A 27663-nucleotide genomic window follows, 5' to 3' on the forward strand; every position below is an offset into this window, starting at 1 on the left:
GTTTATTTTATTAATCAGCAAAGATTCAACTTTAGCCAAAAATGCTCCAAATAAATTTGTTTAAAAGATAGCTATCATTTCAATTTTCTTTTGTGCTTTGCACAAATAAATGTGGTAGTATCAATACTACCCACCACTACAAACATAAGAACATAAAAATAATGAACATGAAGTAAGAAGATTAAAAAAAAAAAAATCTGCCATTTTCCACTCTCTACTATTATTTAGAACTGTATAGTACACATACAGAACATAGGGCAATGTAAACATGGGATAATATTTCTTAAGAACACACACAGCATGCAAGACAACACATGTAGAAAATATCTTAAGCATACACACAATTAGTGCAGTGCATATACAAAGTAACTTCCCTCATGAACACAAACAAGGTTTAGCAAAATACGATTATACATATTTGCTAGCACAAAATCTTCAATAAAAACTACATTGAATAATAATTAGTCTAAATAATATGTGACAAGCAAATCAAGAAACTTCTATACCCATTCTGTCTTAAGTCATGGGATATCTGCATAACAAACAACAAACACAGAAACAAACAACACATTTAGTGAATCTTTCAATATTGTACCATTCACCATTAATGTTTTCTGTTTGTGAATCTGTTGAGTATCCTTGCTGTTTTTGGCTTTTATCCTGAGAACACCTGATAAAGTTAGGCCTTTATAGTGAATTATCAAGTATCAAACCAGTACTATCACATGTAGAGCTTCACATATCCCTGTGGCCATATACTGCACATAAAACTTCATGTATCATGTCAATTACATTTGGTTAATGTAGTTACTACACAGCTATATATTAAATGTATCTAATACTATAAATTATTCAAATACATACTGTATTAATTACATTTTATAACTATAACCAACATAATCATACATAAATTTGTATCTTATTTCATATGACAGAAGTTCTGCCAAGAATGACAGCACAGCTTCTGTACACAACTTCTAATACTACTGCACAAGACCTACAGGTTTTATATTCATGATAACCTTATTAAAGTGGATCTGCCCAATGGACATACTTGAACGAAAACAAAAGTTGACAAGTTCTGAAAAATGAAAAAATAAAAGTTAGAATATTATTTGAGTAGAGATAATAGTTTTAATGTAAAGTAGTTAGGCTTGTGTAAGGTTATGATACTACAAGTTCTTTATATTTTGTAGTGACTACATTCAGTCTAAATGGTGCATGACAACAGAGAGAACAGCGACAACAGAGAGTACACCAGAACATGTACAATTCAAGATATTTTAGTATTAGAAGATGGTGCACGACAACAGAGAGAACACTAGAACATGCACAACACAAGGTATTTTAGTATCAGAAGATGGTGCATTACAGAAAAAGATGTTTCAATAACTAAACATGGCACCAAAAAAGAATAGAGCAAAACACATACAGAACATGATGTTCCAATAATACAAGATGGTAGTGTGTCAAAAGACACAATGCAGTACTCTAATAACAGAATATAGGAGTACATTAACACACTTGCTCTACCTATTCTCTTAGTTGGAACCACTTAATCATTAGAAGAAAAGAAACACGTTCAACAATTGTAATGAACTGTGTTATATTGTAAGACATTCACTAATAGAGGGCTATGTCATAAAATATGGTTCCTTGATATTATTAGCTGTATATGTAAGATAGGTCTGTATTAATATTAAAAACAAAACAAATAATGCCTACTGTTCCCCAATATTCTGTATAATGTTTGTTTGTTTTTCTCCTCTCTAGATACTGCGTTTCCGTTTATGTCATACTATGCAGTTTTGAAGCACAATAATATTTACCATACAGACAAGGACAACCACAGGTTTGTAGGTGGATCGTCCAGTCCCATAAATAAGTCGTTCAAAACAACTTGTTACCGTTTCCTTCACTTATAAACGTTTCAGTGACAGTTAAAAGTCTACGCTTGTTGCTGTCGTATAACGAAATCCAACGTTTAAAATATTTCATTCACATCAATAAATTTTTCGTTTCTCGATTTAGCAAGATTAAGTAACCAACACGAAACAAATCACTTCAAGCGATAAGCTCTCGGCCGGACTATTTTTTAACAGTGCAATAACTTTGTAGTACACTGGCACCTTTTAACAGGCCTGCGCCACACAGAAAGATGTATCAGTTCTCATTATATTGCCATATAAACTTCATGTACGCAAACAAACAGTGGTAATAATAATAATAATTAAGAATGTTGTTTTTATCACAAAATGTGGAAGAATGGTACGATAAATACCTTAATGTTATTCAACTAATAACACGTATAAACGAATCATAAATCTCGCTTGCTGCTCACGTGAATAAAACTGAATTAGATTATTTTGTCTAAACATTTAAATTACGGTTTTAAAAACTACTACAAACGTGGCTATGAATAATTCCAACCCGTTTTTTATAAGTCGTTATGTTAGCTTATAAAAATACTGTATTTTAAAGCAAACATTCGCTTAATTCAATTCGCAAAGGAACGACACAAAATTAGAATGGAAGCTAGTCCCTATTTTCATTCCTTGTATCCGATGTAAACAAAAAACATAACAAAACCCTATACATAGTGTTATGTTGCAAGTGTTGATTTTATATACATCCTTCACCACAACAATGTTAAGCCTACAAATTGTTTAAATTCGTGGAAAAAACAAGCGCATCTACCTGAGTTGCATGTGGGTGGACAGGGCTTAGAATGACCCTGGTACAGTACACGTATGCACCACCCGTATATCAGTCCCAATGTATTCTTTTTTACTTAGCTGTTTTTCAAATGTAGCTTTTTTGTTTAATTAGCGAAATATAAATGTTGTTGTCCAGTTTTTTCAATTCACATATTTGTATCGTTTTTAGCGTCACGCTTGAGTTAACGAGTAGAACTTTCTTGAACGTTTGGGAAACAACCTGATATAAAACTTCAGTAAAATTACTTTTCATTAACCAATGAAGGCTACAAAATGCAATATTAAACCAACAATATACACACACACTCTCTGAAAACAAAACAATAATTTGAATATTATATAAAATCAAAAATTGAATTAATAAAAATATATTGACAATAAACTTATACATTAAAACTTCATAATAAACGTAAAAAGCGATTTAATTATTTTTACTTTAAGGTAGCACTGACCCTAAAGACTCGACAAATTTATTTAGTGAGGAAATACTGTTAAGACACAATGTTCAAGCGAGCATCAAACAAAAGTAACACTGACAGTGTGCTTTCAATCGTTTGCGATACACATTGTTCATATTGCAGGGTTTGGTTTGTTTTGAATTTCGCGTAAAGCTACAAGAGGGCTATCTGCGCTAGCCCATCCCAATTTAGCAGTGTAACACTAGAGGGAAGGCAGCTAGTCATCACCACCCACCGCCAACTCTTAGGCTACTCTTTTACCGACAAATAGTGGGATTGATTGTGCCATTATAACGTCCCCACAGCTGAAAGGGCGAGCCTGTTTGGTGTGACGGTGATTCAAACCTGCGACCATCGGATTACGACGTACTGGAGGGGTAATAAAAAAAAGAAAAGATAACATTAAAATGATACACATGCTCTTCAGAAAAATCCTCATAGCTTGAATTAAAACAAAATTTTCTGCAACATTACCAAGCTAAGGGCAAATAATTTTAATTAATGCCTTCATTAGTGGTAATTAGACTTGCAAAAAGACAACTGGTAAAGATTTTTAAATTAAAAAAATCAAGCTATGGAAGTGTGCAATATCAACAACTGTGCTAAATTTCATGCTGATATTGGCTTTAATGGTGAAGTTATCATGCTAACAGATTGGTGACCCCAGTGAAGACTGGGTTTTCAGAAAATAGCCGTTTTTCTTCAATATATCAGTAAAGCTATTACTAAACGTGGGCATTTATTACATGTAATAGTTTCCTCAGCTTGGAAATTTTACAAGTTTTAAGGAACAGTGATACCTCAAGACAACAACAAAGTAAAAACTAATGCTTATGTCAGTTTAGGTTTTAATTTTTACTGGAAGGGAATTTATATGATACAAGATACTCATGGTTTTAATGCCAACTGGTCTCATAATCATATTTTAAGTTTGTTGTGAGAAAGTGAAGTAATTAACTGACATGATTTTAATGATTTTTATATTCAATAAGATTTATGTCATTGAGTGTAATCTGCAGGTAACTGTGTATGAACTTCAGGCTAAAGGTTTCACACAAATGTCAAAGATTCCACTAATCATTGATAATGAGAAATCCACTTGAAATAGAAATGGCTCAGAATGGCTGGTATGGGTGTTAACACTTTTACTAATAAAGCAGAGAATAACTGCAGATTTCACTCAATGACAAATCTTATCATCGAATATAAAAATCAAAACTGTATCAATTAATTACTTCACTTTCTCACAACAAATTTAAATATGAATAAAATGTGGTTATTCTTTCTGTACTTTGATACCAAATAATTTTATATTGTCTTGCATTTTGCAGTAATAATAAAGGGTTCTATACTCAGCTAAAGTTCCTCTGTCAGATTCAGGTATAATAAACAGGCTGCAATATAGCATCACACTCTCATCAGTGTACTAAATGGGCTGTATTGTAACATCACAGAACCTTAACTATGTTATACATAGGATGAACTTGCATCACACTTGTCAGTATAATAAACAGGTTGTTACATAACAACAAAACATTAACTATATAACACAGGGGTTTAACTTGCATCACACACTCACCAGCAGAAACATTCTGTACTGTAATATCACAGAATATTAAACACGTAATACATAGGCTAAATTTACACCACACTCTCTTCAATGTAATAAATGTTCTGTACTGTAACATCACAGAACACTAATCCTGTACTGAAGACAGTACTGAATTACAACTTAAGAGTATATGTTCTATACATATAGTATCTCTTATGTTTCCAGTTGTTTCAAGATCATGTTTAAGTTATATTTAAATTGTGTGATCAATTAATGACTTAGAACCTTTTCAACATGTTATTATACAACCATTTTGATAAGTTATGAATTAAGAATAAATATGTATTTTCAAGATGGCTGTCATGGATATTAGCACTTTAATTAAAATAAAGTACAAAACAATTTGTTAACCTGAAGATGACCTAAGAAGATCAAAATGTTATTCTACACTTTTATTTTAATTAAACAGCTTATACCCATACCAGCTGTCTTGAGAATACGTTTTCACTTCATGTGGGTTTCTCATCACGAATTACTAAGAATAAATATCTTATGACTTTCTTAGTGCTACACAATGGGCTATCTGCACACTATCTACCACACAGAACCAATCCCTAAACTTTATCATTGTCAGTCCATAATCTTACTTCTGATTCTCTAGGAGAAGTAGACTTCCCTTATTGCCATTTATCTCCATTCTTGTCTTACTGTACAGATAACTGCTTGTATAACATTTTAGGGTAACTAGTACACCTACTTATTCCCTGATATTATCTCACACCTTACACGTAAATGTTTGTATAACAGTTTAATTAATTCAGTAAACTCTCCAACTTTGTAGTTACTTTAATGAAATTGCAGAAATATCTGTGGTAATTCAATTTTCAACATGACTGTCCACATATCAGTATATTTGATCAATTATAACATTTGTTGTTTCAAGCATATTCTGGTGTTCGATGACCAGACCAGAACAAACAGTTACACAAAATAATCAACTTCAATATGCAGCTAAGTTGTGACACCAAGGAAGATCCAGTTACACATCAAAGCACAAGTGTCTAACACATAACTCACTCAGCTAACTTCAACATTTTTGTTTACAGGAACAAGACCTGCAGTGTTAAACAGTTTCTCTTATAATTAAACTAAGTTGTCTGTGGAAGTAGCAAGTCCAGAAAACGAATGCTTCAAAAGGCATGTCTGATTTAAGAGCTTTGATGCAACAGACTGTTCAAACCTTTTTACAATGTACAGCCTATATTTACCTGAAAAATCAAACTCAAACCTACCAACAAGGACATTTTGCACCCACACTTAACTTATATAAAATTCTTAAAATTAAAACAAATGATACAAAACTTTCTCTGAAAACATTTTCAATGCAGCATTATCTACAGACTGATTCATGATAAAAACTGAAGTTTACTTCTACACACCCCAGTCCTTTGAATTACTCAACAGTTCACTCAGTAAAATTATTATACATTTAGACTTTAAAGTCACTGTTCACACATCAAATCAAACAAACCCACAATCCTACCTTCACCATGTGGCATCCCAATATGAGCATGCATTCCAATGACTTCATATAATATGGATACAGAAAGTGAAAACTGAATAATTCTACAACTTTGCAAGGTCCTTACACTTTGAATACAGAATAAAACTAATTTAATATCATTCCAACTTTAACTATACAAGACAACATTATTTTCAACCACATAAAGCTATTTCACAATTTCTAGAAGATTCAATTCAAAAATTAATAAACAAAAAGTACCTTTACACTCTACTTCATGTAATAAGAAGCAGATATTCATTAGTGAGACATCAGTTGATCATGTGCAAAGTTCCTAGAAATTTACACAAACAAGTTATCATTGCCCAAGACAATCAACTATCTGCTACTATGTTGTCACATGGTCCAGTTTCTGCCTGTTGTTATGTCTACATATTTATCATCTCTTCAGAAAATCAACCACAATGAGTAATGTCCTCACAACACATTTATGGATTGTCCCACAGTCTATATCACAGAATTGTCTTCCTTTACATGGTACATGATTACACAGTTAATTAAATGGTTTTTACATTCAACTGTTTCATACTTGTTTATTATGGGACTGATCATTAAATACCACTATATTAAGCAAACTTGTACACCACATTTCATATTATTTATAAACTCACGTCCTGCTACATTACAGGACTCAAATCAGATATTACACTCTTCAGGGCATCACTTCACACACAACAGTCCCCCAGTCTACATGTACGTGCATACTTACATTCTTCAGGGCATCACTTTACACACAACAGTCCTCCAGTCTACATGTACGTGCATACTTACATTCTTTAGGGCATCACTTTACACACAACAGTCCTCCAGTCTACATGTACGTGCATACTTACATTCTTTAGGGCATCACTTTACACACAACAGACCCCAGTCCACACATACTTACACTCTGCAGGGCATCACTTTACACACAATAGACCCCCAGTCCACACATACTTACACTCTGCAGGGCATCACTTTACACATAACAGTCCCCCAGTCTACATGTCTAGATTGTATTTTAACAGACAAATTGATGAGAAATACTTTTAACATTTCTCTTACAATCTACAGTTATAACCACACATTGAACTAATTACTCTTATTTTTCTACTCAATTATCATTTAGTAAACCTGAAATAAAACAATGTATATATCACCTCTAATTTCACTTCCACACTATTTCTATCTACACCCTTCTGATGATACTAGATTATTCAATTGTTAATTATCGTCATAATTTGCAGTGTACACAGCTCTTCAGAGACAGTACTTTAACAAACACTGCAATCTGTCAGTAACAGAAAAACCTTGCATTTATTCTTAAGATTTTTTTTCTCTTTTATTATATACTGACAATCCCTCATGTTAATTAACTAGTAACAAGTTATCTTCACAACTGATACAAGTGTTCTGTGGATTTTAGTATAGTTATTATGAATGGATTTGAAATATTTTAAAAACAAAATACATTGCATGAAGTATATCTCTGCACATCTTATATAAGCACTAAAACCTTTTATTTCCTGAGGACATCATGTCTTAATTTTAAACTTAAAAACTTGCAACATTTACAACAGCATCACAAGCAGGGTATCCTTTCAATAAACTAGAAGTTTAGAATAGTAAAATATGATATTCAGTAATTTAAACAACAGAAATAATGTATACAGGGCAAACAAAACATTCCTTTCATGTTTCATATAGGCTGGTGAGGAACAAAATGCAAGTTTAGTAACTTCATTCATGGACAATTAATAATAGTTTTTACAACTTTATAATAATTAGTGCTTCTTAAAAACATCAACTCTAATGATTTTGTTTGGGTTGAATGTCTCCGAGACAGAACAAGTAAAACTGATAGTCTAACACTGCTGTCACATACAAGTGTGTAAAGTGCTTATTACTTTTGTACAATATACAAACATTTATAATCACATTTTTTTCACAAGTTCACAGTTAGTTGGTCAGTAGAAAATTAAGTGGTCATTAATTCTACAAGATGTTTATAAAATGACTAACATCACACAACAAAAATTAAGCTAGGAATGGATAAATATCAATTTTTCTTCCACAAGTAAACTGATAAGGATGAAAAAAAATGTGGAATAGTACTTAAGCAATAAAACATAATAACCAAGCACAAAACATGAGGAATTCATAGAGTTTGTTTAATTTGTTTTTGAATTCTGTATATAGCTACATGAGGTCTATCTGCACTAGCCACCTCCCATTTATCAGTGTAAGACTAAAACTACTCTTACCAACAAATAGTGGGATTGATTGTTACCTTATAACAACCCAATTGTTGAAAGGGCAAGCATGTTTGGTATGATGGGAATTTAAATCTCAGATTCTGAGATAAGTGTCCTTACCACCTGGTCATGCCAGAACGAATTCACACAGTATTTAAAACAAATGACACGTAAAACTAAGTTTAACTGATAGGAATAAACCCAACAATACTTACAACTTGATTATTAATTTCTACAGAACTAAAATAACTGAGACAGTATTTATAACATAAATACAAGTGTTGCTGTATCTGTTAATTATTTACTATTAGTCAAAAGCTCAGTAGGAAGGAAATAAAAGCTTGATGCAGCTTCATCGTGGTGGTTAGCAGCTTCTTGGGCAATCACAAGGCTGAAAATTGTGGAACTGGTCAAGACTCTGGTGAAGAACTACGGCAAAATGGGCTGCAGGATGTCCCTGAAAGTCCATATCCTTGATGCTCATCTTGATAAATTGAAGGAGAACATGGAAGCATACTCAGAGGAGCATGGTGAGCATTTAACCAATGTATACTGGACCTTGAATGCCACTACCAAGGAGCATATAATAAAAACATGATGGGAGACTATATTTGGGGGCTGATATGTGAAAGTGATTTACATTACAGTCACAAATCTCGAAAACCTACTCACTTCTAAACATGTAAATCTTGATTCATATGTTGTTTTTATTCAGACCTTATGTAAATGAAAATATGCAAATTTTCCCATTTTTACATAGAAAATAGGTTAATTTCTAAATTTCATTATCCAGGTCACAAAAGCAAAGTTTGAAGAATATAATGGCCATTTTCTGTACTTTTACAACATAAGCAATTAAGAAATAACATACTGTCCAGGAACAAAATTTGTGTTACACAGTGTTAGAAATATGTTATCTTACAAAGTGTACTACTCAAAGCTTATTACATTCAAAAGTTTGTTCAACAAAACACAATTCACAGTTTTCAACCTCATTCTTATTTTTCTTAAAAACAGATTTTTCCTACCATATTTTAACTCTAAATTCAAAAATATTCTGTTTATCAGTTATATACTTCACACCTTTATAGACTAAACCAACCTTTTCAATATTTCATATCCACCTTTTTATCCCTTATAATAACAATTAAACAAATGTAGTATGGTGATCAGCATAAGTAAATACTCTAACAATATAATAATCTCACAAATTTAATGTACTCTATCATTAATTACAATATATTACTTTTTGCTGATTAGATTTTCATAATTCATAATTTTTAACCCCTTTTCTAAACCTAATTATTGTGAGCTCTCTCAAGATTTGAGAGAGATTTGAGATAAATATAAGATTTATATTTATTTTATGTCTACAATTTAAAATTTAACTTTTTTATTAAATACAAAGTGACATGGATTAACTTAAGTCAAATTAGTGATGTTACACATACACCACAACTACATTTAGTATGTTTTCATGTTATTATATCTAACATGGTTAATTATATTTTACTTACAGAAACAATATTTTTGTTACATGTTGTACACTTCTGTTGTTATTGAAATAATCTTATTTTGTATCTTCACAAATATTGTTTCTAAGGTATTGTTTATACTGTCCTTCAGCTCAGCTCTATAGCTAAAACTGATTTATCTTAGAAGTAAAGCAACTATGAAGTTATACTGTACAACCAACATTATGGGTATTCACTGGTCACTTGAAGTTGTTAGAGAAAATTGCTTAAGAGTTTTGTGTGTACCAATGTTAAAAAAACCTTCAAAAACATTACATGCATAACAGTACATAAAGCAAACCCTGGTGTTTATGTTGTTGTTGTTTTTTATTGAATATTACTTCTATCAAGTGTTGATAAAATATTTAATACCTAGTGCTACCTACACTAAACACATGCCCATTCACAGCCACATGTAGATTGTTGAGCTATGCTCCCAGACCTGTTTCATGCAATTACTAACTGTAATAAATTCAACTTTAGAATCAACTTTTTCACCTAGATAATGAGAACAATAAAGTGACAGGTTACCTTTCACCTTCTAGTGGTCTTCACAAGAAAAATATTGTTGTTGAGGAAAAAGGAAGATGGAGTTAGACATGACCTTTTGTCCCTCAAACAGCTGGGCCAAAAAATGTGCAGATAGGTTATGTGTAACAGAAGTAGCACTGTATCTCTTTTTATGTTGCACTGTTAACTTAATACATAGATTTAGAACTAACCTAAACATTTTAACCTAGTCAAACTTTGTGATATAATACTGGGATTATGTTCCCCACTGGTACAGGGTAATTCTACAGATTTACAATGCTAAAATTAGGGGTTTGATTCCACTCGGTGGACTCAGCAGATAGCCCAATGTGGGTTTCCTATAACAAAAAACACACACGCATTGGAATTATGGCAGAAAATACTTCCATGACATATATCAGACAGAATGTGTCCTACAAGACACCATGTCAGTTCTCCTCATAATATACAACAAATAGAATGCATTCATGATGACAAGAAACCCACTTGAAGTAAAAATGTACATTCAGACAGAAAGAATGTATACTACAACCTACCATGTCAGTTTTCCTCACTACATGCAACAGACAGAATGTATGTTACAAGACACCATGTCAGTTTTCCTAAATACATACAACAGATGTCTGAATTCGAAAAACATGCATAAAGGCTAAAACATTAACACTAACTTTTAATCTCTTGTATACAAACGAACGCATTTGTAGAAAAGTTGTTACATTACACACCAATCACACTTAGCAGGAAGTTGTGTGTATGATACAAGGAAGAGTATTGGAACATTGGTTTCTGAGTATAAAAAGTTTCATCTGACAATTTACGAACATGCTCACACTGTCCATCACTCAATATCTTGACTGTCAATTCAACAGTGACATACGTGAGCATCTTCTGCCCATGTGGTGAAGGTAACTACAATGTAACGTCCTACGCAAGGCCTCACTATCGAGGTCATGAGTACGACAATCACGATACAACTAGCGTATGCTCCACCCTGACAAATTCCTCCCCAATCTATCTAAAGAAATGGTGAGATAAAATATTGAAAGAGTTTTCTGCAGAAAAGACTCTAAAAGCAAGTTGCCTGATTCAACTCGGTATTTATTTCGATAGAATTACTACAGAATGTAATGTGGGATATACAAGTCTTAACCTCTTTCGTTAGGCCTAAAAAAACTCACCTCTTTCCCGTCCATATGGTGTATGTTTGTTTATACGCTACCCTGAATCTCTTCAAACGATGAGCCAGCGCCCATTTTTAACACATTAGTTCATACAGTAATGAAAAATATGGGTCAAAAGTCAACCGGCCTATCACTTGTCTTTCGGAATGCGTACACATAAATATTAAAATCCTAACTTCTTTTTTCCAAGTATTGAATTGCTAAGTTTCTCTACGAAACGCTAACGTAATACGATAAACATAAGAAATACAATGTGCAGCAAATACCTTAACACATTCTGAGAACTATAAAAAGTAAGTTAAAAATCAACTACCAATCTAAACATATGCATACATCCCGATTCATTTTTTAATGTGTATGTTACATAAATTGTTTTAATTATAACAATTTGAATGAAATAATAACGTAATGACATGTCAACCACATGAAATCTGCTGTATGTAGTGCGGACGAGACCTTTCCCCCAATCAAAGGCTTATGAATCTAGACGGTTAACCTTACATAAAAATCTGTTACCAGAACAGAATTATGATTTTTATTTCAATGTCAAGTTGCTTTACAAATATCGCTATTATTTTTGTAACGCTTACAATACCAATACCACAGCGAGTTTGTTTTTTTGTTTGTTTTTTTTTGTTAAACAGAAAAACATCAACGTACATTTTCCAGAAATTAATACTACATCGGTTCGACTGAATGAAACTGAATATGCGTAATAACGATATATAAAACACGTGCACAAGCTACTATCCACCATTTTGTTTCAAAGTATATCAAAATAAATTCTCGAACCACACCTTATAAAACGTACTGTAACATAGTACCGAAACAATGCGAACATTTAACCATCACAAGTTTCGTAAGTTCACGTGAAATTGGTGTACTTGAAATCAACATAACATCGATACGGGGGAGTCACGTGGTAATCTTTCACCACTGGCGTCACTGACCACACGTGTGTCCCAACACAGACTTGTTACTTGTAGGTTATTCTAACGTCGAGACGAGGCTGCCTGGCGGTTGCCAAGGTTACAGAGGTTTCACGCCTCGAGATACAGGTTAAAAACTGAATAACAGCTGCTGTCCAGGAGGCACAGTCGTGAACAGTCATTCTAGACTGCTGATACAGAAAGCGAATCTATTACTGATTGCCAAGGATAATATAATTTATTACCACCGACGACCACAAAAACACTTGTAATACACACCTTTGTCCGTAATACACAAATATGATTTTCTGCAAAACCTTATTATGACAATTTACAGATAATGATTTTTAGTGCTCACATTATCAAAACGAATTATTATTATTTCCCAATAACGATTCGTTTAAAGCATTAGGATAATTTTCCACTGATCGATACTAACCTAGTTACAAACAACTGACACCAGATGGAACACTTCTTGGTGTTAATCACAGCTATTACAAGCATGAGTCATTCAAAATGTTATAACCCAAATGAAATTCGTTAAAAGTTACCACTTTAATTAGATCAGTATCCACATCACGTACGCAGGGTCAAATCTTAATGATCTAAAACTTATTCAAAGAAAACAAAAACGGAAACCAAGCCCTAAAATTCCATTACAAATTATCTTCTCACTTCTTTACAAGACGTTCAAATGATAAAAATATTTGCAAGATAAAGTAAAGCCTTTTACCAGTTATGTTTCATTACATTGAAGTACTAAAAATGAACGTACAAGTCAATAAATCTATATGAATAATAACGAGTGATAAATAAAATCTATTTATGCAAAAACATATACGATACTCTGTAATACAGGCCTGTGGAATAAAACGTTAAAAATCAAGTAATTATCACAACTGCAAACGTTCACAAATATGCGACTTGAAACTTAAGAAGTCTGCTTTGAATTGTTTCTTCTTACATTCCTGGACATAAGTGAGCTTTTACTGGACGGCACCGTGTCCATCTATAATCTCTGGAGGGCATATCTGAAGCTACAGGCTATGCCTGTGGTACTGTGTTCAGCTTTCAGTGATGTCGAGAAACCCACTTGTTGAGAAATTTATAGGCAAAAACGGCTCGTTTGGGTTGAGAAAACTATATACAAACAAATGGCCTAAGCATGGGCAACCCAGTATCACCAGTTCTAGCCAATATTTTTATGACACAAGTTGAAACACAAGCAAGTAACATGGCATTACATCCACAACAACACTAATACAGATATGTAGATGACACGGTTGCGGGATTCACATCTACAGAACACACACTTAATTTTTTCAATCACATTAACACTATACATCCCAACATCAACTTCACATGTAAACAAGAAGGAAGCAATCAAATATCATTTCTTAACCTCAAAATTACAATAACCGACACACAATTCAAGACAGAAATCCATCAAAAAATCACCCATACTGGACTATACATTCCTTGGGACTCAACACATGAAACAAAACAAAAACACAACATACTAAGAAACCAAGTAAACACAGCCATAAAACTATGCTCACCAAATAAAATTATCGATGAATTAGACAATATTATACAATACTTCATCAACATCAATAAGTTTCCTCCACAAACCGTAGAAAACAGCATACGTACAAACCTAGACAGAAAGCAAAATCAACCAACTAAAGTAAATATATCTCACGAATCAAAAAATTACAAAACCATATACTGCTGTATACCATATATTCCTGACATCAGCAGACAAATAACCAACATTTAGCAAAAACTAGTAACAAAATATGACATTCCAGTTAATACCAAATTTATTCAAAAACCAGGCACAAAACTGAGGTCTATACTATGTAAAAACTACACTGACAAACACCACACCAACATTATTTACAAAATACAATTTGATAACTGCCACGACTTCTATATTGGAGAAACAAGTAGAAAAATGGAAACCAGATTCAAAGAACGTAAAAAGTCACCTTCACACGTTTTCGAACACTGCAAGTCAAATAAACACAACATAACCATAGAAAACACTCAAATACTAAGTAAAGAAACAAACATAAACAAACGCAAAATTAAAGAAGCCTTACTTATACAACGACTTATACCCAAAATAAACCAATATAAAGAAATGCCTTTATACCTATATTAATATAATAAAATAAATAAAATTATATATTCAAACATCTAACACCGCCCTCTACATTCCGACACTCAGTTACACAACCCCTTTCAAACATGTGGTCAGCTCCCGGTCAGTTACCTCTTTCTTTGTGAACCTGATGATGACCGAAGAAGGTCGAAACGTTGTTCGCTCTTCTATGTAAAATATTTTCTCAACCCAAACGAGCCGTTTTTGCATATAAATGTGTTCAGCTTTAATCTTTGCAGGCCCTCTTCGATTCTATCTTCAACAGGCAATGCTTTAACATCAATTTCGGTCACAGAATAAGGATGAGCAACTACAAGAATCTCTACTAGTAGATTAACATTTAATAATATTAAATCACTCTATTCGGATAAATCAGGAGTTAATTTACTTTTCTTCAAATTGTATAATTCCTTCAAGATATTGCTAGAGAGAGTTTGAGGTACAATAAACCACCCACCTTCACAACTGTAGAAAACAGTGAACTTTGTCGACTGTGTTAAGTCTAGACATAAATTAGTGATTGATGTTTGTTTGTTTGTTTTGAATTTTGCATAAAGCTACTCAAGGGCTATCTGTGCTAGCCATCCCTAATTTAGCAGTGTAAGACTAGTCATCACCACCCACTGCCAACTCTTGGGCTACTCTTCTATCAACGAATAGTGGGATTGACTGTCACATTATAACACCTCCACTGCTGAAAGGGCATGTGTGGTGCGACCGTGATTTGAACCTGCAACCCTCGGATTACAAGTTGAACGCCTTAACACACTTAACCATGCCGGGCCCAGTGATTTGATGAGCACAATCAGTATCTCAACCAAATAATGATAAAATATCCAGCACTTCTACTGAAGTTTTATCAAAATGAAGAAGTGAATGCAGGTTCAACTGTTATCTTCTTCTGTGATGTATTTTATTGCCATCTAAAGCTTTTGCTAAAGTGACATAACAATTTGATATTGATGTCATTCGAGATCACTCTAGAGTAAGTACAAAAAACTGGAACAAATGTAAATTTTTAACGAAAGGGTGCAAAATGTTTTTGCGATCTGCAGGAAACGTGTGTAAAACAAATTACTTCAAAACACACATCACCATACATTTTTACACGTTATAAAAATTAAAACACTCAAAATTCATCTTTTTCTGATAATCTGTCGATTCCAATGAACTTGTTTTCTAACTGAACAACTGATTACAGACTAGCTGATATATACCTATCTCAGGTCAGTCTGAAGTACACCGATTAATTGTTATTCTCTTCGTTGCAGTAGTTTCCTATCACAAACATTTTTTTTTTTTCAAAAGACTATTTCAGTCAGAGAAATGACTTAAAACTTGTATAAATAACAAATAACATTATTCATATGATTTTTCTTGATCACTTGTTTTTAAGGGCTAACAGCAGGTACACTTTGTAGGAAAGAACACATTGGCAGCTGGTTAAATGTTTTACAGAAACTTATAGATTAATATATCTTATTAATTAATTATCATAGCAAGCTATGTATTTAAGGCAACTTACAATTTTCTTCATATAACAAGTAGTTATATCCCAGTGTTCAAGATTGTTAAGGAGAAAAAATGGTCACAATATTTTATATTCTCCAATAAAAAGGGATTTAGCAAAGAACAGGATTTTTCATGAATTACGTTCCAGATTTGAGTTTATTCTAATTTGCTCTTAAGTAAAACTACAACTCTTATTTTCACTACAAGGATCTGCTTCATTTAATCTATTTTAACAATGTGTTTTAGAAGTTTGTGCTTCATAACATCAGGTGAAGCACAACTTTTAACCTGAACCAATTTAACAGTACACTCTCAACAAATGAAATTTAGTCAAGAAACTAACACAGAACACACAATGTGAAGCCAACATGAAACAAATGTTGAAAGAGACTAACTAAAATACATCTATATATAAATAAACCAGAGTCGTGTACATGTCAGTCTATAGCCACAAAATGTTGCGAGAAGCTGGTTGGGCCCCCAAAATTTCAAGTCTAGATGGATAATAAATTAAATAAAACAGTTCAAGTTTGGAATTTAGCAGCAAAATAAAAAAGTTGATGCCAAGTGTAAGAGAAATTTCATGTCACAAAGTTCACATTAAACACATGGCTTGTGCACTGTGACTCATACTACCATTTACCTAATTACTTAAGTCCAGTACACTTCCTAATTATTTATAAAAAAGAAAGTTTGTATATTTAGTACTACAGATCTTCAAAATGATCTACACTCATACCAGAATATCACACACAATGACACTATTAATACATACAGCTAATACTATGGTTCTTATACAATTTATCAAAACATACAAAACAGCATAATGTATTTGGTTATTAATTTCACATTGTTTTGAGTATAAAATTCACAAAACATTTGAGTGAGGTTACAGAAAATAGACACATGTTTTAACAGTTGGTTTATTAATGTTTTAATAACAAATCTCACCTCAGAGTATTTCAATAAAGCAAATTTTAAAAACAATCAAATATCAGTACATACTAATAGTGATACAAAGCTCTGCAAATATTTAATATAAATTCATTCATGCTCAAAAATAACAAGTCAATCCTATATGAAAATGCCTATTAGGTAATAAATGCCTAGGAAATGTTACAGGATTTTATCCAAACATTTACAGTACAATGTAAAAGCATAAAAGAATTCCATAATAACACTTTTAATTGACTGTATATTCACTTTCAACATCATAGCAATCAACATTATTCTCAACTGCACAATACATAAAAATGGTTGCAAGTTTACCTTAAGAATAAAATTCGACAGTTTACGAGACTTGGCAGGAAGGTTTCTAGATTTCATAACAAACTAGCCACTCCTTCACCAACCAACACTAAGCAGTGCAATTCTGCTAAAGAGTAGCACATACTAAAGCCACTATTTTAAAAAATGAAACCTAAATCTACTAGAAATACACAGACAGCAAATGTTCTCTTTTATCAAATTAATTAACTTTAAATTTATCCAGATTTTACTTTCATGGATAAAACACTAAACAACTAGAAACTTCTAATTAACTAGGTTCAAACATATTAATCCTATTATCTTACCTATTACAATGCTTATATTGACCATAATGAAAGTATAATAATATCACTATTAGTATTAAGCATACTTGTTTTATATTATTTTCACTAAGAAAATTAAAACAATTCTTTGACAAATAGAACCCTCAACACTAAAAATTAGCTGTTTAGAAGAGTTCAGGTTAAAGTCTTTTAAGTTTTATGATTGATAAAAAGGAAACCTAAAAGTTCTTAAAGTGTGTGAGCTCTGCAAACCTATTAAGTGATATTCATGAAACAGTCAAGTGGAAAACGATATATGAATATACCTTTATACTTAAAATTACTGTACAAAACACACCGCCTCTGCTTCACAACAGGCTAAATACTTTACAGGCGAATTAAATACCGATCAAAGTAGTGATTAATTATCACTATTTTTACATTTACATAATTATATTTTTCGAAAATACTTAAATGACAAAATAAATTATATGTATTTCGTGAAACCATTAGCAACACAACATTCAAATACAATACGCAATATATAATACAAACTAGCTTAATTCAAATACACGTGAAATGAAAACGGCAAACAATATTCTTTTTTCTTGTTAAGTATTACTGTGTTAGATGTTATTCTCCTAGTGCGTTAGTGATGGTATAAATACTTATAAACTACACCTTGGCAACTGACATTGACGAAGCTCTTAAGTCTCACTTGTACTTTCATCATAGTTGTGACATGAATATAAGCTCAGTTCACTTAAACACAAAAATACTGGGGAAAAAATTCTTACGAATTACACTTAACTTTGGACAATTTTCTTGATAAATAATAGGCCTAAGCTGATTTGTCAAGTACAAATACTATGCTAAATTCTAAATTGGAACTTTGTGCTAGATAATATCAACATGTACGTGGAATGTTAAACTGACAATACATTAATATACTTACCCTGATTTATATATCCATATATAAGCAAAAAACATTTTTGTTGAAAATCCACTTACCCGTCTTTTTTTATACTTGGTTCAGAAAGGGTGCACATTTTACGCTTATTTTAGTGACAGCAGCCATCCCAATGTCCCGGATATAAAAGTGAAGCCGATGAAATGGGTCACGTGTGACGTAAGATGCAACAAATGAGCATCAAGAAAAGTGATATTTTTGTGATGTTTGTGTCAAATGTCATTAATCCCTTTAGAAATTAAAAGTGCAATATGTTGGTTTGTTTTCTGTCACTGGGTTATTGCTCATAATATAACTTCTTAAAATACGGATACATTTTGTAAAATAACTCAAATTTTACTTTTTTTTAAATAATGCAATTAAATTGATAACACAGGTTTATCGTCCTTTGATACCAAAATACAATGATGTATTTTCTGCATGAAGTACTTTACAAAATGGACCAGCATGGCTAGGTAACTAGGGTGCTCGACTCGTAATCTGAGGGGCGCGGGTACGAATCCCATTGTACCAAACATGCTCGCTCTTTCAGCCATGGGGGCGTTACATGTATTAATCTATTCCACTATTTCTTGGTAAAAGAGTGGCTCAAGAGTATAGCTCTCGTATAGTTTTGAGCGATATTCGAAACAAACAAACAAATTTTACGGATTAACTGTTAGTTTAAAAATTAAATCTGAAAATCCTAAATGAATCACAGTTTGTTATTATTTGGTTTAAAATATAATAAGCTTTCAGAAGCCGAAAGTACAAAAATTGCAGTACTTAAATTTTTATTCAGTACATTATTATCTTAATGCAGAAGACGTTAGTTACGAGAATAATAAAACCGGCGTAATCTGAGGATCGCGGGTTCGAATCCCCGTCGCACCAAAACATCCTTGGCCTTTCAGCCGTGGGTGCGTTATAATGTTTCAATTAATCCCACTATTCGTTGATAAAAGAGCAGCCAAAGAGTATTACACTGCTAAATTAGGAACAGCTAGCGCAGATAGCCCTCGTGTAGCTTTGCGTGAAATTAAAAAAACAAGAAACAAATACAACTTGAATATCATTTAATAACTTTCTTGACCACGTCTTATGTGCATATCGTTTACATTTAAAATTAATGATATATTGAAAATAACACTATATCAAAATATGTAGTATATTCATATATCCTACTTTTCAACTTCAGGCTTGTCCTCAAGTTGACGCTTAACTTTAAAACCAATAAAATTCGTACTTTTGCCCATATCAAGGAGTGCATCAAGTTTCTCGCCTTCATCTAAACTCTCACACATTAGTATGGTCAATATAAACATTAAACAAAGAACTACCGTGCTTAAGTTATGTCAAAATTTTCTTAAACTAAGAAATATACAATAATATCAAACAAAAATATGAACGTCATAACAAAGATGAACGCACAAACAGTAAATGTGTTTAACAAATAAAATACTCATTACAATCAATAATTATACAACAATAAGGCCCTTTAGAAAAGATGTCTCCGCTAGTACAGCGCTAAGTCTATAGATTTACAATGCTAAAATCAGGGGTTTGATTCTCCTCGATGGACTCAACAGATAGCCCGATGTGGCTTTAGTATAACAAAACACCCACCCTACCCTTTAACAAAGAAAAGGCACAAAAAGATAAAAATACAAAGTTACGTTTTATCACACAATAAAAAACAAACAAAAACATTAGCAATAAAACTACATATAATACAAACATATATTGTTTGTATGAATTTCTACACAGTGGTTTTTCGTGGTGTTTCCGGCCGACTGTTGAAGTGGCGGTCATTTCTTTTATCACCATGATCCTCACTACCATTAAGGATGGTGACATTGAGTATGATGTGGTCTTTGCAGCTAATTGAATCCTAAAAGTGGTAATCCCACTGTTGGTGACATTAGCTGTTAAAATTTCCACCATAAGTGAATATTGTGTTGGCTGAACTTTAGCAATTTTTTTGTCTCTGTCTTCCTTGTCATTTAGAAACTAGTCGTAGCAACCTAATCTCTAGGAAGGTCTACTTTGGTTTTGAGAGGTAGAAGTGACCTTACAAGGGAGGGTGATAATTAAACACTTTTCAGTAGGACACTCCCAAAGGATTTCTTCATGCTGTGACATCCGTCTCGATTTCTTTTTCCCTTCTGTTAATGTTGCAGTCTCTTAGTGTATGGCTTATTGTTATTATGTTATAAATTGTTTCAACCCTCACATAGTGTCCAGTATTAGGGCATTTAATGAAGAAATAGGGTCTCACCACATGGCTAGACAAACCATTTGTAATTCCATGTTATAAGTCTGGCGAATAACACATAAGTAAATCAAACACAAGCAGTTAGTTTATAAACTTCGTCGATCATTTCAATGAAGCATGGTCCACTTAAACAGTGAACTTTCTAACATACAAGTGGTGTTGAAAGTATTCTATAGAAATGAAAACAACTCCAAGTATTTCCTTCTTTGTCATACATTATCTGTTTTCAAGAATCACCAAAAAGGGACTAGCGTATGTGATTACGCATTCTTTTCTATTCTAAAACTATAATAACACTGCTCGAATCCCACTCGCACTCTAGTCATGGATACATCAACACTGAAACTTCTACTTATATTCCTCACTCCGTCTAATCTGTGCCTGAAATTTAGTGAGAGCCAATAATAGTTATGGTGTCTTCAATAAGTTGGCCACAAACCATTGGTAATACAATGCAAACTAAGGAAACTTTAGACTTTTCATTTAGTCACCAGTTAAGGTTAATTGTGCACTGCTGTTGTTTTACCATAACTGGATAACTGACAGTTCATAAATGCGGAACAACACCAGAATTTTATTTCCCATTTGACAGACAACTGCTTACTTCTCACTTTCTATACAAAGAACAGATTATTACATGCATGGTTTCTAGTAACATGTTATATTACACCAAAGCAATAGACCTTTTTTTATAGCAAACATTATAACAGATTTTTGTACTTTTGGGTTCTGCACGTTCTTCTCATATATGCATTTGTGTAGGTCACTGTTCCTGGGTTTTATCTATCAACATTGAATAACTTTCCCATAAAACATAGCCTTTATTGTATGTTCGTTACAAGGTTGGCAGTATCAAAACTGAGATCTGTGATAAATACATTTCGTAAGTGATATCTCTTAAACACAATCATAGCGTGACCTCTTTATAAACATCTATTTTCTCTCAATTTATTAGAAAGAAGTTTGTGTCGAGAGGCCTGACTGAAGCATCTGATATACCACAAGATCTACGGTGTTATAGCCACTTCTATGTAACCAAAAGCTCTGTCTCTCACTCTTGTACTCTGAGAAGCACATATCAAGTCACAACTATCTCTAAGAGAGCTGCTCTTACCACCATACATAGTGGTTTAAGTTGTTCATTGTATTACCCCAATTTGGTGATTAGTATCAACTTTGGTCCTGTGGTTTTTATTTAGGTGTAGTAGCAGAATTCCCAACATGTTCCTAATTTTCCTGCAACTGCTAAGCTATTGATAAAAACTTGTAGCCTTTTCTACCGTGCTGCTAAACATGGCATGAGTATTTAACTTGAAAGTGAACCAGTGAAATCCATAGGCAAAAAAAATACTTTGCTTCTTCCTTCCAGAACAACATCTATGTAGAGGCCTCAGCAACATAGGTCCCAAAAAGTAAATTATGGGAGAACTGGGACAGCCCAGCTCATTCACTGTATACCAATATGGTTGCATTACAATGCCAGATTATGTGAGTGGTTGTTTAACAGTTGGCTGGACTTGAACCTGGCATAATGTTGGTGTATGGGTAACATGATATGTCCAAAATGAAATCATTCATTACAGGCGTTCTTCCTCTCTTGTAACTGGTTTGAATACTTCATACTGCAATGCCACAGAAGCTACCTTAGTAAGAATGATAAGGTCTCTCACACGCAGCTGGTACCTCATCATTTCACTGGGTAGCCTTTCCACAAAACTGTTTATGAAGATAACCTCGTGGTATGCTGAGGTTATTGCATGGTAAACCTCATTATGCAAACAGTTCAGATCATCATTGTAAATGGTAAGTTTTTGTGGTATCTATTGTCCAAACTTTGAATTTAACCTCATGAATTAGATTATTTTCCATTGAGTTAAACTATTAGTGCAATTCATCAATGACTCTTTAACAATTTTAAAGTTGTTCCTTGTTCAAGTGATTCGTGAAACATAGGACTGAACCATCTAAACTAAATACCAATCTTTATACAGTGTACTCTGAAATTCAGTCATTCATGCAATTACCTGCCTGAAATGTTTCACATGAAGGTCTAAGTGCTCCTTTGATGCATCCTTGAAGGTTTGGAGGGTGCTCTGCTTCATCTAGTTCATAAAGAACCATAATCATGTATAGAACTTCTCTCTTATGACTCCCTGACCATAACCTTATGACACTTTGTTGTGAGCATTCGGCAGTACTCCTCCTCTTGTTCAAATAGTCAATCCATAGTTCAAGGTAGTAGAGCAATTATTTTTCATTATTACATTATTCATTGGTCTGAAATACCCTAAGCTCCTCTATAATTCACAGTTGCCTTGGTGATATACCTTCAAACTCTGGGAGGCTCATCACTTCGTATTGGTTTACGTAGTCTACTATTTAGTGCTTGCCCTCTCATCTGCAGCGTTCTCTGTTAATAATTATTTTTGACAACGATGTCGTCTTTCTCATTCTTTTATAAGCTCATCTACTAAATAATATAGCCCTCTTATGCTTAGGTTTTGAATTATATACATTGTTTTGTTTGTTTGTTTTGGAATTTCGCACAAAGCAACTCGAGGGCTATCTGTGCTAGCCGTCCCTAATTTAGCAGTGTAAGACTAGAGGGAAGGCAGCTAGTCATCACCACCCACCGCCAACTCTTGGGCTACTCTTTTACCAACGAATAGTGGGATTTACCGTCACATTATAACGCCCCCACGGCTGGGAGGGCGAGCATGTTTTAGCACGACTCGGGCGCGAACCCGCGACCCTCAGGTTACGAAGCGCACGCCTTAACGCGCTAGGCCATGCCAGGCCTTTTATATACATTGTAATAATCCGATTAGCCTTGTGTTTTAAACATTTCTAATTTATTCCACAACACTGTTTCTGAATTAGTAGGTGTAACATGCACAGACATTCTTAGAAAAAAGTCTGAGTACCAGTGGCGTGGCGTAGCTAGGGTTTTCAGCGCCCGGGGACAGATGTATCCCCCCTTGCCCCCCCCAACTACACCACTGCTAAGTACTTGCTTTGAAAGCTATACCCTCATGAACATTTCAGGACAAAATCTGCAGAGATGCCTTAAACGTTATACCATTATGAAATCCCAAACTCAAAATTTGCAGACATACAGACATACATGCCCTTTGGTGGCCCAGTCTTGAAACATGTAACATTAAAGATTAGATTTCGATACTCGCGAAGGGCAAAGCACAGAAAGTTTATTGTGCAGCCCGGTGTATAGCAACAAAAAATATAACTACCTAGAAAATTATACCATCATGAAAGATATACACAAAGCTAAGAAATAAAGCTTGAAATTATACCATGAAGAAGACTCTGAGATTAAAAAAAAAGTTTCAAATATATTTTGAAATTACACCACCATGGATAATTTAAAATCTTTTTTGAATATTTAGAACAACTGTGCCATCGATCCAGCGGTATATGAAACACTTCGAAGCTTTAGTCCTCCTTATTGTATAGGAATATGTTTTAGATTGTTGATGACTTTCACTGGACTAATTTAGGGCTACAAGTTATCTCCTTTACTGACGAATTGACGGCAACCAGTGGTGGAAAGTTGTCCTCCTCTATTGGAGTAACGAGGGTTCGAAACCCCTCTAGCCTGGCCACTAATTATTTAAAGTTTGGTGATCCCTAAATCACCACTAACTTATCAATCAGGGATTCCAGACACTTTCTGTACAATCATATCAGTGTATAGTCAACAACAAAAAGAGAAACTAATGTTACCTTGTTTTTATTTAGTAAAAAATAGGGTTTGAAACGTGTCAACTCACAGTCAGAAGTTCAGTTGTATTTGTTAGTTTGCTCATAACTGAGCGCGTATCAGTGACAGTTTGTAAAAAAGGAAAAAAAAATTACGTCATTATATTTTGGTGCTATGCATCACACCGAAATCAATGACTACATAGCGTTCAGCTTAGCTTCATCACACTGTTGCCAAACTGTAACAACCACACGCGGTTATCTACTCATGTACACGTGAGGTGTTCCTTCATTGTTTGGTTTCCATGGCAGATCTTCAGGTCGCCTAGGGAACAGGAATGTGAGAGTATTATTACAGTATCGGTAACTGAAAGTTAATGATTGATTCTTTTGAATTTCGCGAAAGCTACACGAGGGCTATCTGCGCTAGTCGTCCCTAATTTAGCAGTGTAAGACTAGAGGGACAACAGCTAGTCTTCACCGCTCACCATCAACTCTTGGGCTACTTTTTTACTAATGAATAGTGAGATTGACTGTGCATTATAACGCCCTAACGGCTGAAAGGGCAACATATTTGGTGACAAGGCTTCTAACCCGCAACCCTCAGATTACGAGTAGTTTTCTAACCAACTGGCTATGCCAGACCTGTAACGTCCTCACAACTGAAAAGGTAAGTTCATCGATGGTGATTCGAACCCACGACCCTCATATTCTGAGTCGAACGTTCTTCCAACCAGGCCTCTAATTGCTAGTAAAGTTAGTCAACAGCTGAATTCAAGACTACATTCTAATTATCCCACGGTGAGACGGAGGTAAGTTTGCCGATTTACAACACTAAGATCCAGGGTTCGTTTCCCCAAGGTGGACAGACAACAGATAATTTATTGTGTAGCTTTGCGCCATGACTAGAAACAAACCACAACTTTGAGCTAAAATAATAACGTACACTAAAGTAGTATTTAATACTGACATGTCTTTGTTAAAACTCGGTATGAGACTATTTTAATAATACATTTAAAAACTTACAAATGTAACACGATCTGTGCAACTACCAACTACAATTTGTTTCGATTTTGATATTAACATTTTGTAATACTACACAGAGGGACACACATTGTCAAAAGGCATTTTGACTAGTAGGTAAATAAAATATAAACATTTCTTCATGCCAGGGATACATGGAAAAAAGAATTATCAAATGACATTTGGTTTGGTTTGGTTTGTTTTGAATTTCGCGCAAAGCTACACGAGAGCTATCTGCGCCAGCCGTCTCTAATTTGGCACAGTAAGTCTAGAGGGAGGGCAGCTAATCATCACCACCTACCGCCAACTCTTGGGCTACTCTTTTATCAACGAATAGTGGGATTAACTGTACATTATAACGCCCCCATGGGTGAAAGAGCGAGCATGTTGGTAACGGTAATTCGAATTCGTAATCCTCATATTGCGAGTCGAAAGTCCTAACCAACAGATTATGTCAGGCCTTTTACTCGTTATTAAAATAAAAGGAACTTTATACGTACAGACAAAATAATTCTTAAATGAACTGATACTTTGTAATAGCAACTTCTGTACCCGAACTGATTATGTACAGTTTTAAAATTTTAGTTATCGAGAAAACTATTTAGAGAAAGAATGTAAAATAGGGAAAAAATGGGAAATAAGATATATATCTAAAATGATTTGTTTTAAAATCAAAACAAAGTTAATAAAATTAAATAACACGATGAATCTGAATAGTTTCATTGTCGTCAAAGTCAATGTTTGATGTTAAAGACAAGCCTCGAGATAAAGGATATCGAAAGTGATGCCGCTACAGGTGGCCATGACGACAGCACTAAAGTACAACTGAGCAGCTGTGACTTCAGTGTAACGGCCTCCTTTTGATTTATACTAAACGAGCAGTCATTTCTTTACTGGTGTTGTGTGTGTGAACTCAGTTGAACTTATAGACGATTACGTAACCTCCACTGTACTCGATTTCTTCCCCCCACATGATAGGCGCCAGAACACCTGTGAATAAAATTACGAGTATTCTATTAACCAACACCAGTAGCAGATAAATTTGTTGTCTCAGCTGTGCACTCATACATGATACATTTACCACTTATGATAGTATAACTTCTATTTAATATTTATGGTAGGTACGGTTTAACTTCTTTGCTTGTTTGTCGCTAGTTGCAAGCTTTCTTTATTTTTTGAGATTTAGAACTATTCCGTTAGATGGCTTTGACACGTGTCTGATTTATTCTCATCGTATGCATACTTTACTGCAATAGTTTTACGAACACAGACTTCGTAGAGCTTTACAATAAAAAATGTCACAATATTAGAACTATACAATATTTAAGGCAAACAAACAATAACATCCAAATATGTTAAGTTTTTATCTCACAATTTACCAGTATTTGGTTGTCGCATCTTTCCGAATCGTCGATGGCAACCCGATGTTTCTCTACTTTAGTCACAGGGAAATGAATGAAGATGTCGCACCATCTTGTGTGAGCTATCTTAATTTCGCTAAGACTGTTAAATTGTAGTTAGACGAGAACAGCCTGTACTCTTTCTAATTTGAAGGGTAATTTTTGTGGTCTTAAAACAACTCATGCAATTTTGTTGTGCATACCAGAAGAGAGGATTTAATAATTAATTCTATAATAATAAATTATGAAGTAATTAAAGAAAAAACAACACCAACTTTCATGAAACTATTTCATATTTGCAGTTCTAATTATCTGTGATAATAATATGATTTACAATATATCACTTCTGTTTACAAAATTATTTCTTAATCATATTTTTACGTACATTTT

The 27663-nt window shown here is 33.6% G+C and overlaps 1 protein-coding gene across 6 annotated transcripts in view; it reads right to left on the reverse strand.

Moving 5' to 3' along the window:
* Positions 1-19063, reverse strand: part of LOC143238632 (uncharacterized) — a 53511-nt gene extending 34448 nt beyond the window's left edge. Inside the window, exon 1 of one of the 6 annotated variants that reach the window (XM_076479022.1) lies at positions 18921-19063. The gene's annotated coding sequence lies outside the window, so the exon portion shown is untranslated. Of the gene's footprint in view, positions 1-1725; positions 2086-4527; positions 4551-6270; positions 6411-11766; positions 12008-18920 lie in introns of those variants that run through there. The other 5 variants (XM_076479023.1, XM_076479026.1, XM_076479028.1 and 2 more) reach the window with 5 other exon arrangements.
* Positions 19064-27663: the final 8600 nt, after the last annotated feature.

The sequence above is a fragment of the Tachypleus tridentatus genome, chromosome 13 (assembly GCF_004210375.1).
Source record: "Tachypleus tridentatus isolate NWPU-2018 chromosome 13, ASM421037v1, whole genome shotgun sequence".
NCBI lineage: Eukaryota > Metazoa > Arthropoda > Merostomata > Xiphosura > Limulidae > Tachypleus > Tachypleus tridentatus.